Source organism: Clarias gariepinus, chromosome 18, assembly GCF_024256425.1.
Source record: "Clarias gariepinus isolate MV-2021 ecotype Netherlands chromosome 18, CGAR_prim_01v2, whole genome shotgun sequence".
NCBI lineage: Eukaryota > Metazoa > Chordata > Actinopteri > Siluriformes > Clariidae > Clarias > Clarias gariepinus.
This window is the reverse complement of record NC_071117.1, coordinates 28,787,501-28,796,592: the sequence shown is the minus strand read 5'-3', so window position 1 is coordinate 28,796,592 and position 9,092 is coordinate 28,787,501. Positions and strand designations below refer to the sequence as shown.

General features: G+C 38.3%; 1 protein-coding gene across 1 annotated transcript in view; it reads left to right on the top strand.

The window, feature by feature from the left end:
• The first annotated feature begins 8,632 nt into the window (after positions 1-8,632).
• actb1 (actin, beta 1) overlaps positions 8,633-9,092 on the top strand; it is a 3,946-nt gene continuing 3,486 nt past the window's right edge. The window contains exon 1 of the mRNA XM_053476890.1: positions 8,633-8,758. The gene's annotated coding sequence lies outside the window, so the exon portion shown is untranslated. The remainder of the gene's footprint in view (positions 8,759-9,092) is intronic.

The following is a 9,092-nucleotide window of genomic DNA, read 5'->3' as shown; positions in this document are numbered from 1 at the left end:
TGCGTGTGTGTGTGTACTGGTGCGCGTGTCCGTCTGCTCCTATGCGTGTGTGTGTGTGTGTAAGAGAGAGATGCTCTACCCCCTCCTTTCTGCTGGATCATCTGTAGGCAACCATGAGCGCGCAGCATCTGTATGACGTCATCAGTTGCCAGGATAAGAGAAGTGCACACTCCCGACTTTTTTGGGGGGGGAGTGTGCACAACAAACAAACAATTTGTTATCTATCCCCAGTGTCTGGGTTCGATTCCCGGCCAGGTTCAAATCCCACCTCGGGGTCTGTTTGTGCTGGTTCTCCTTATGCTTGGTGGGTTTCCTCCAGGTACACTGGTTTCCTCCCACAGCCTAAAGACATGTTAGATTAGGGTAACTGGTGTTCCCAAATTGCCCGTAGTGTGTGAGTGTGAATGTGTACCCCGCCTTGTGCCCTTAGTCTCCTGGGATAGGCACCAGACCCACCACAACCCTGTATGTGGGATAAAGCGGTATAGACGATGAGAGAGTGAGTAAGTGATATACTCATTTTACCTCAAAGATGCATCATTCTCCTGCAGAAGTCACTAGGAGGGTGTGTCAGATGTCAGAAGAGTGTGTAAAGTATTGATTAATTACATTACTGACCTACTGTCAGAGCTGCTCTTACAAAACATTAACAAGACAACAAGAACAACTTAATAATAATAATAATAGCAATATGTTACTGAGCAACGTCAAAGATGCGCAAACATTACTGTCCTGCAGATGTCACTAGAGAGTGTGTCAGATGTCAGAAGTGTGTTAATACTCTTTTCATACATATAAATATATGCAGGGTCACTGGAAGCCTGGAGCCTATCCTAGGAGACTTTGGCACTGGGCACACACACACACACACACACACACAAAACGGGCAATTTGGGAACACCAAGTAGCCCAATCTGCATGTCTTTGGACTGTGGGAGGAAACGGGAGTACCCAGAGATAACCCACCAAGCACAGGGAGAACATGTACACTGGAAAGGAATGGCATGGAATTGAACCCTTGACCCTGAATGAGTTAGGCCACAGTGTTAACCACTACACCGCCATGAGACCTCGACAGCAATGTGGTCTAAAGTAATGCACTGTGTACTTCGACACGGCATAAACTGTGTTTATGTAGATAATCTGATAGCCTACAACAGATCTGTACAAGATCCATAACAAACAAATGTATTATTTTGCATTACTGGTTAGATTTAAACCTATAAATTCTTACAAGCAATTTAACCCCTGTCTTAATTTTAACTTTAACCTACAGTACACAGCTCTCCTTATATTTTTATTGCTCAGAGATCAGTCTAATGCACATGCAGACACACCTGAAGCAGGTAAAGGATATTTCTGCAGTGCTCATACCGTCCACTGGATTCCTTTATCAGGGTTTATCCGTTGCCTGGAACTGGGACAGAATCAGAAATGCTTCATGTCTCTAGAGAGAGACCTAAAATTAAGATTTCTTACAGTGGCCTACTTAGTTCTCACATTTCTCACCCACAGGCCCTGAAAAGCAAAACAGTATAATAAGAGGATGGGGGTGATATTGATATAAAGTATAATAGATATAATAGAATTTCCAAGTCAGTGTGTGCTGATAAATAAGAGAGTGCTCAGATGAATTAAAATTAAAATTTTAATTTTATAAATTAAAATCGTTTATAGTTTAACCTCATTACAACTTACTGGTCTGTGTGACATCACTCTTTTCCCACGTCACTGCAGTCACTGTCTTATAATGTTAAAAAAACGATCCGAATATATTGAGAGTTCAGAGGGTTGACCAGTAAGTCTTATGTATATTAGCATGCAGTTGGTTAGCAGGTTTTAAAATAATTCAATATTCCTCTACAGCTGCATGTGTTTTACTTCATCTTTATACATTATCTATACAGCTTTAAACCGTTAGGTAGCCGAGTGAGCTAGAGGAGCTAGACAGATCTTTTTATGCTTCACTTTTCAAAATGGACTTATGGAGTCATTGCCTGTTTTGTTCAATATCTTTAATTGTATATATGTTTATTTTATATATACTCTAATTTTATATTGTGTGCTGGTAAATGCAAAGTATTTGTACAGTGTGTGCTGTACAATTCTGGGAAAACTACGACACAGTGCAAATCTACTGCAGTCAAGGTGTTGCGTAACCTTTACACTCTGTTTATACTACAACGCTGCTGCATTCTTGAATCGGATTGGTCAAGGTATTGAATTGTTCTTAAAACATTGCAAGATGGCTGTTTTTTTTTTGTTTTTTTTGCAATAGTTATTTACAGTAATAACGAGTTATTTCCTCCAGAACCATTTGCTTTGTGTCTGTTCCCTCAGTTTGCAGAGCTGTGCGGCTATGAATCCGCCTTCTTTTCATAAGGAATGCTATAGTGTATGATTTTAAATTCAATTAAATGTTTTATTTCTCATGTACACGACCATACACAGTAGGATATGCCGTGAAAGGTAGCAAATGCCAAATTGCACTGGAAAAATTGTGTACAATATAAAAAAAATACAAATATAGAAATAATAATATAACATTTAAAATAGAGATATATAAAATGTATGATGTTAAACATTGTAAAATGTGTAAATTATACAGAATGTGCGAAGTGAAAAAGCGCATTACAGGGAAATATATGGCATTATTTTTCCATTCTGCTTTTGAGTTAACAACACACACCTCTCTCTCTCTCTCTCAGTGGTTTTGTTGTGCAAGCCTTTTCATTTGTAACCTCTCTCTCTCTCTCTCTGTGTCTTTAAAAGGCAGTAATTCTTCCTCTTTGCCTTTTTAAACAGTACAACAGATTTACCTGTGGACTGATGAGAATGGAGCGCTCCTATTGGCTGGGACGCCTGTGACTGCTCACATGGACCCACCCTGGCTGACTTTCTGCCTTTTTGGGGGATTGCAGTCACCTGTACCTGATAAGGAGAGGAGAGGTGGACTAACTGACTTCCTGACTGTGCTGTGTTTTTTTTCTTCTTCCTTTTCTGTGTCTATTGGTGTGTTGTTGCCTTATTAGGACATAACCAATTCACTAATCCCAGTACTAGCATGAACTATTATAAAGGGCTGAAACACAGAGAGTGGATTAACCTGGTATTATCTGTTTTATAATAATAAAAGCATAATATATATTTAAAAAACGTATGCATACTGTAAATAACATTATTTAAATTAGTTTACATGCATATCAAAGACACATATCAAACTAAAAACACGAATAAATTAATAAATAAAGAATGTTTTTTGTTTTTTTCAAAACGACTTCAGACAATGAATTTCCTTCTTTCCAACTTCCGCTTACTATAATCACGTGACACCGGCGGTGCAGCGCTCCTCGTCACGTGACTTACCGAGCATTCGCCATAAAAGGACATCAGCTGAGCATGTTTTTTTTTTTTTATTCTTCCTTTTTTTTTCTTTTAAAGAGACAGTACCCCTTTAAAGCAAAACGTGTTCCCATGGAGATGTGTGTCATTTAAAGTCATTTTCTTCCTCCTTAGTTCCTCTAAGAGATCCACAGAAAAGCAAACGTTAAGAAGCATTTTTAGTTTTTACTTGTATTAGTGGAAAATCTTTGCCAACATGTTACTTTAAACTATTTTGTAATAAGACAAGGTGGTGACATTGGCATAGTGGTTAGGAACTGGGTACACTGGTTTCCTCCCACAGTCCCAAAAAAATTTAGGTTAGGCTAATTGTCATTTCCAAATTCCCCGTAGTGTGTGTTTAAGTGTGTGAGTGTGTTTATGTGAGTGTACCCCGTCTCTTGTCCTGTGTCCCCTGGGATAGACTCTGCACACAGGAGAAATTCAACAACAAATTGTATTTATCACATACACAGTTGTGAGCGAAATGATTATATGATCGCCCATGACCTAAAATAATATAATAATATAATATGAAATAAAAAAAACATTATACAAATATAGAAAACTTTTAGCTATAAAATGTAAAATTTACAAGATTTACAAGTAATAAAATAGAATTGAAATGGAATTGAAATATAAAAGCAATGTTCAGTCAAGAGCAGAACAATGTAAAAAAAGTGTAGACCATTAATGTGCAACATGATGAGTGGTGTATGAGACAAGAGAGTATTTATGCTATTGTTGAGCGAAAAAAAGGAAACAGGTCAGAGTGTTTAGTCCTGTGTGGTGTTGTGATTGACAGTTCATAAAGAAGAAGCTCCTCCTCCTCAGTCTTTCCATTTTGGCCTTCAAGGAGGGGAAGCGCTTTCCTGACCACAACAGAGAGAACAGTCCATTGTTGATGTGGCTGAGGTCCTTCACCGTCTTCCTGGTCTTGGTCCAGCATGCAGAGTGCAGGTCAGGGAGCTCGGTGCAGATGATGCGCTCAGCTGATCTCACCACCCTCTGAAGAGCTCATCTGTCCTGCATGGTGCTGTTCATGAACTCAGCATCGGAAGCTGTCTGATACATTGGTAAAGCGGTACAGGCGATAAGTGAGTGAGAAGTTGAAGCTCAAGTCTGTGATCTAACAACACACTAAAATAAATCAGTGACACGTGTGTAAATAAATGACATAAAGGCATAACAAAGAGCAGAGAGAGCTTTGCATGGGGCTCTTCCCACTGTGACATACGGTATTTAATGAATATAATGCTGAGTGCTGTGCTGTTAGAGGAAAATAATAAACAACATGGTAGTGGTGCTGTTAAATGGGCTCCTGTTAAACAGGGTCCAGGTTTGAATCACACCTCAGGGTCTGTATGGAGTTTGCATGTTCTCCCTATGCTTGGTGGGTTTCCTCTGGGTACTCCGGTTTCCTCCCATAATCCATAGACGTGTGGTTTAGGCTACTTGGTTTTCCCAAATGGCCTGTAGTGTGTGAATATAACAGTCGTGAAAATGGGAATGAATACAAAGGTCACCATTGGCCTGAAAGTAGTTTAGCTCTGGTGTGCAGTTGTTAAAGCAGCTACAGTATAAACCACCTTCCCCTCATCAGCCTCTTGTGTGAAACCACAAAAAGTGTTAAACTCCATTGTAATGTCTACTGTGTATCTAACACTGTTATATACATAATGCATTAATTATGTTAATACAAATCTGTGTAAAAATGACCTGAAGGACTCGACTGCTGCGACTACGGGGTTGAAGTCCCCAGTGTAGATTCTACAGACTGCATCGATTCTCTTTCCACATCGGAGGAGTGACTTCACATGTTTCACTTCCAGGTAGAATGAACATCAACAACAGTCTCCTGTCATCAGATCGACTCTGTCTCTCTTTCTCTATACCTGCTAATTGTGACTTCTTCAATTTCAATACTTTCTGCTTCTAGCATTTTTCTGCATAAATAATTAACCCTTTAAATCCCTTAACAGATGCAACAGTGAGAATAATGAGATGCACTGTACTCTGACTATATGTATATGCAGGCACTTTTTACTTACTATGTAATAGCTTAGCAGTTAGCATTCAGCATTTCTATAGGCGCAGGTTCTATAATGTGTGGGGTTGCTGGGGATCAGTGAAAATTTCGGACTAAACAGTCTGAAACTGAACTGAGACTCAGGCTTTATGTGGTGAGACAGGGTCACCGTGGTGCGCGCGCATTTCTCATGAATGGACTTTAATGCCTTCTCTAAATTTTACCATGTACTGTAACGCTAGAAACGTGCATACACGTACATAAATACACACACCTACAGTTTCTCTTTGTTTTTAGAAAGTAGTTATTCACCTTTTAATTATATGCTACTTTAAAACTAAAAAGAAAAAGTTATTCTCAGGCGCTGGATATATTTAAACGCAGCTAAAAACCTATTCTGAAAGGCTAAACTGATCATACTAGCTAATGTGACGACTCAGGGTAAAGCTGTATTCGTGCATTCTCCTCTTATACACTGATATAGCATCAGCAAATAAACTGAGTGTGATCTGAAATTTTTTCACTCAAATGTATTTTTCTACTTCAATTATTGTTTTTGTAAAGAATTTTACTTAAGATTTCTGGTGCTTTTACCTCTTCTGCTGCACAAACATGGATTTATATTTGGGTTGTTTTTTGGGTGGGGGGTGTGTGTGTGTGTAAGGAGGCACAGGATGCAAAGGTCACTTCACTATTGTTGTGCGATTTAAAGGTTAAAAGAAAAAAGAACTGCATACAGAATGCTGCGTGCTCAATTTTAGCCCAACTTCCTCTTTCGTTTCGAGAGAGGAAGATTAGAGGAGGTTCCTATTTCAGATTTGCTTCATGACTTTTCTTTTGCCTCGCCCTCCTTGAAAAAAATCCTTAAAAGGCCTTCGGTCCTTTCCATATTATAGATTCTCTGAGTGCTGATACTAGCCGACTCCCACACTCCCACACACACACACAACACACACATTCATAGAGAATGACATTAGCACAAAACCCTGAAACTGTAACACATACCAAAGGAGAGTAGAATACCCATCATACTTGGATACACACACACACACACACACTTATGGAGAATGCTAACGAAAGGCCTATCCCCATTCTTAAAGCCATACAACATCACCCTTAGTCATCTGTATGATCTCTTTACAGGCCAGCGATCCACTCGATTAGCTAAACCACGCTGTGTGTCTGAGTCACTGTGTACGATGCAGGATGTGATCCTGTCAAGGGCATGGCATGTTTGCTTGAATAACGTAGATGCAAACATAAAATTTGTCTTACTTCATCGAGCATGAATCTTGCCCTTCCAACTCCTGTAGTGATCCTGCCACACCCTCTCTTCAACATATAATTAAAATGTACCAGTATCAAGTATTTGCCCTAAAAAGGCTTCTATGAAATCCAAGGTTGGAAATACGCTGATCTTTATTTGTGAAGTTTTTAATGACCTGACCCCTTAGTTTTGATAACATGTACAGGGCGGAATGGTTTCATGAATTTTGAATTCCAAATATAAAATAAACTCATTAACTAATAACGCAGTTTAAAGCTATTTTAGGGTCCTTCTTTCCAAGTTAGTTTCAGGTTGATTTTTTTTCTCAGTCTCCCATTCCACACATAGTAAACATTCCACACAGGGCACATCAGACCTTGTGCAATCTTAGCCATGGTTAAGGTGAAATGCCTAATTAGAAATGATAATTATAGATTATTTATACTCATTTAAAAATAAAAGTTATCCATAATGCACATGTGTAAAACACATAAGGCTAGGGCAGTTTGTTCGCTGTCATATTGAAAAGGAAACTTTCTTGAGCATATGCATAAATTATACATTAACAATACTAAGGACAATGTTTCCTTTGGGTGATATGGTTTCCTTTCACAGTCCAAAGACATGCAAAGTACATTAATTAGGGTTTCCAAATTGTCCGGAGTGTGTCAGTGTTTGTCAGTGTGTGTGTGTGTATGTGTGGTGTGTGATTGTGCCCTGCATTGGATTAGCATCATTGACACTGTTATTCCAACCTGGATAAAACAATTGAATAAACCAGAAAACCATTATAGCGGCTAGAACCTAAGTTATAACATGGACAGATTTGCTTTACAGATGTACCAGCTCATGTTATAGCAGCTGTAATGTTTTTTTTTTCCATTCTTTTGATTGTTTTATCAGGTTAAGATTACGGTATGATGTATGACGTGTGCTGTATACACCTCCCCTTGTTACTATAAAAACAATGTTAGACATTGTGCATTATTATAAGGAACTTTTTAACACAACAGAGGAGCATAAACTCCTAATTTAACACACAGTGATGTCTGGTCCACATTATAATCCTCACACACACACACACACACACACACACATGCATGGGGCGTGGATGCAGCACATTTAAAGACACTACCACAGATCTGATGCCTTGTGATTACAACAATTGTATATTAATCATTACAATGATTATAATTGGTGTAAAATCTGTTTATTTAATGCAGAAACCCACTACAGTGAAGTATTGTTCATACAGTAGCACTATACACTGTATAATTTCCTTTTAACAAATGAATGGGACTTGGCCACGCCCATGTGGCTTCAAACCCGGAAGCGACTCACATCATAGCGTGAGGTAATACTGAGCTTTAAATTTGCATTATTTAAAAAAAAAAAACGAGTGTTGTTTTGCTGAAAGAATAAATGATGTTGAAAAACATGATGTTGTCTGATTGCTTTCTTATCTATAGGACGTGTATTGCGTTTAAATGAAAGGAAGACTCAGGAGTTGTGTCTGTCACTGAAGGGATTTAAAATGTGCCATATATTCCAAACTACGCCTGTAAATCACAATTACTAAATGAAAAGCGTAATTATACGCGCATTAAGACATGTTTATTCTGTAAACTAGCATGATAAATATTGTTACGCTTGCATTGGTGAATCATTAACGCTGATATAATAGAGCAGGTCTATTAAGGTGAATATTTTCATAGACCTTAATATTTTTTTTAAAAAACATCAATCATATTTATTGCATAGTTCTAGAAAAAAGTTCGTATTGTGTCTATAAATCCTCCTTTAGCCGTTAGCCATTACCTCAGGCGCACACACACACACACAGCTCATCTCTTAAACTTGAATTTCAAGCAACGGGCCTGAAACACGCCAACTGGGTAACGGCTAGCCAATCAGAACACGCGATGCCGAAAGTTTACCATATATGGAAGTTGCCGGCCACTGCTCCGGGTATAAAAGCAGCAGCGTCCCTTGCTTAGACGCTAGTCCGAGTTTTGCTGTGCACTCAATAACAAGGGGCTTTTTACATCTATCTACATACCTGCTAACTCACTAATTCTTCGGTAAGACGCTTTTCTTTGGTATTTTTACCTCAGGTTTTTTCACCTCATGTTTGCATGAATTCTCATTACATATTATGGATTTAAAAAAAAAACTGGTAGTGATTTAAGATATTATAGTTTTTTTTGTAGTGATTTTCCTGTTAGGTCTCGTCATAGATCGCATGTCTAATATTCTACAATTTTATTTACCTGCTCATGCTAGCATTACTTGTATTTAAAGATAAATATTTTGCAAAGCATTACTGAGTGTGGAAAACTGTTGGCTTGTTTCCTGTCTGGCTTATAAAGATTAATTAATTAGCTTATTCATTTACTGTTTTTTGCATTGAGAGAA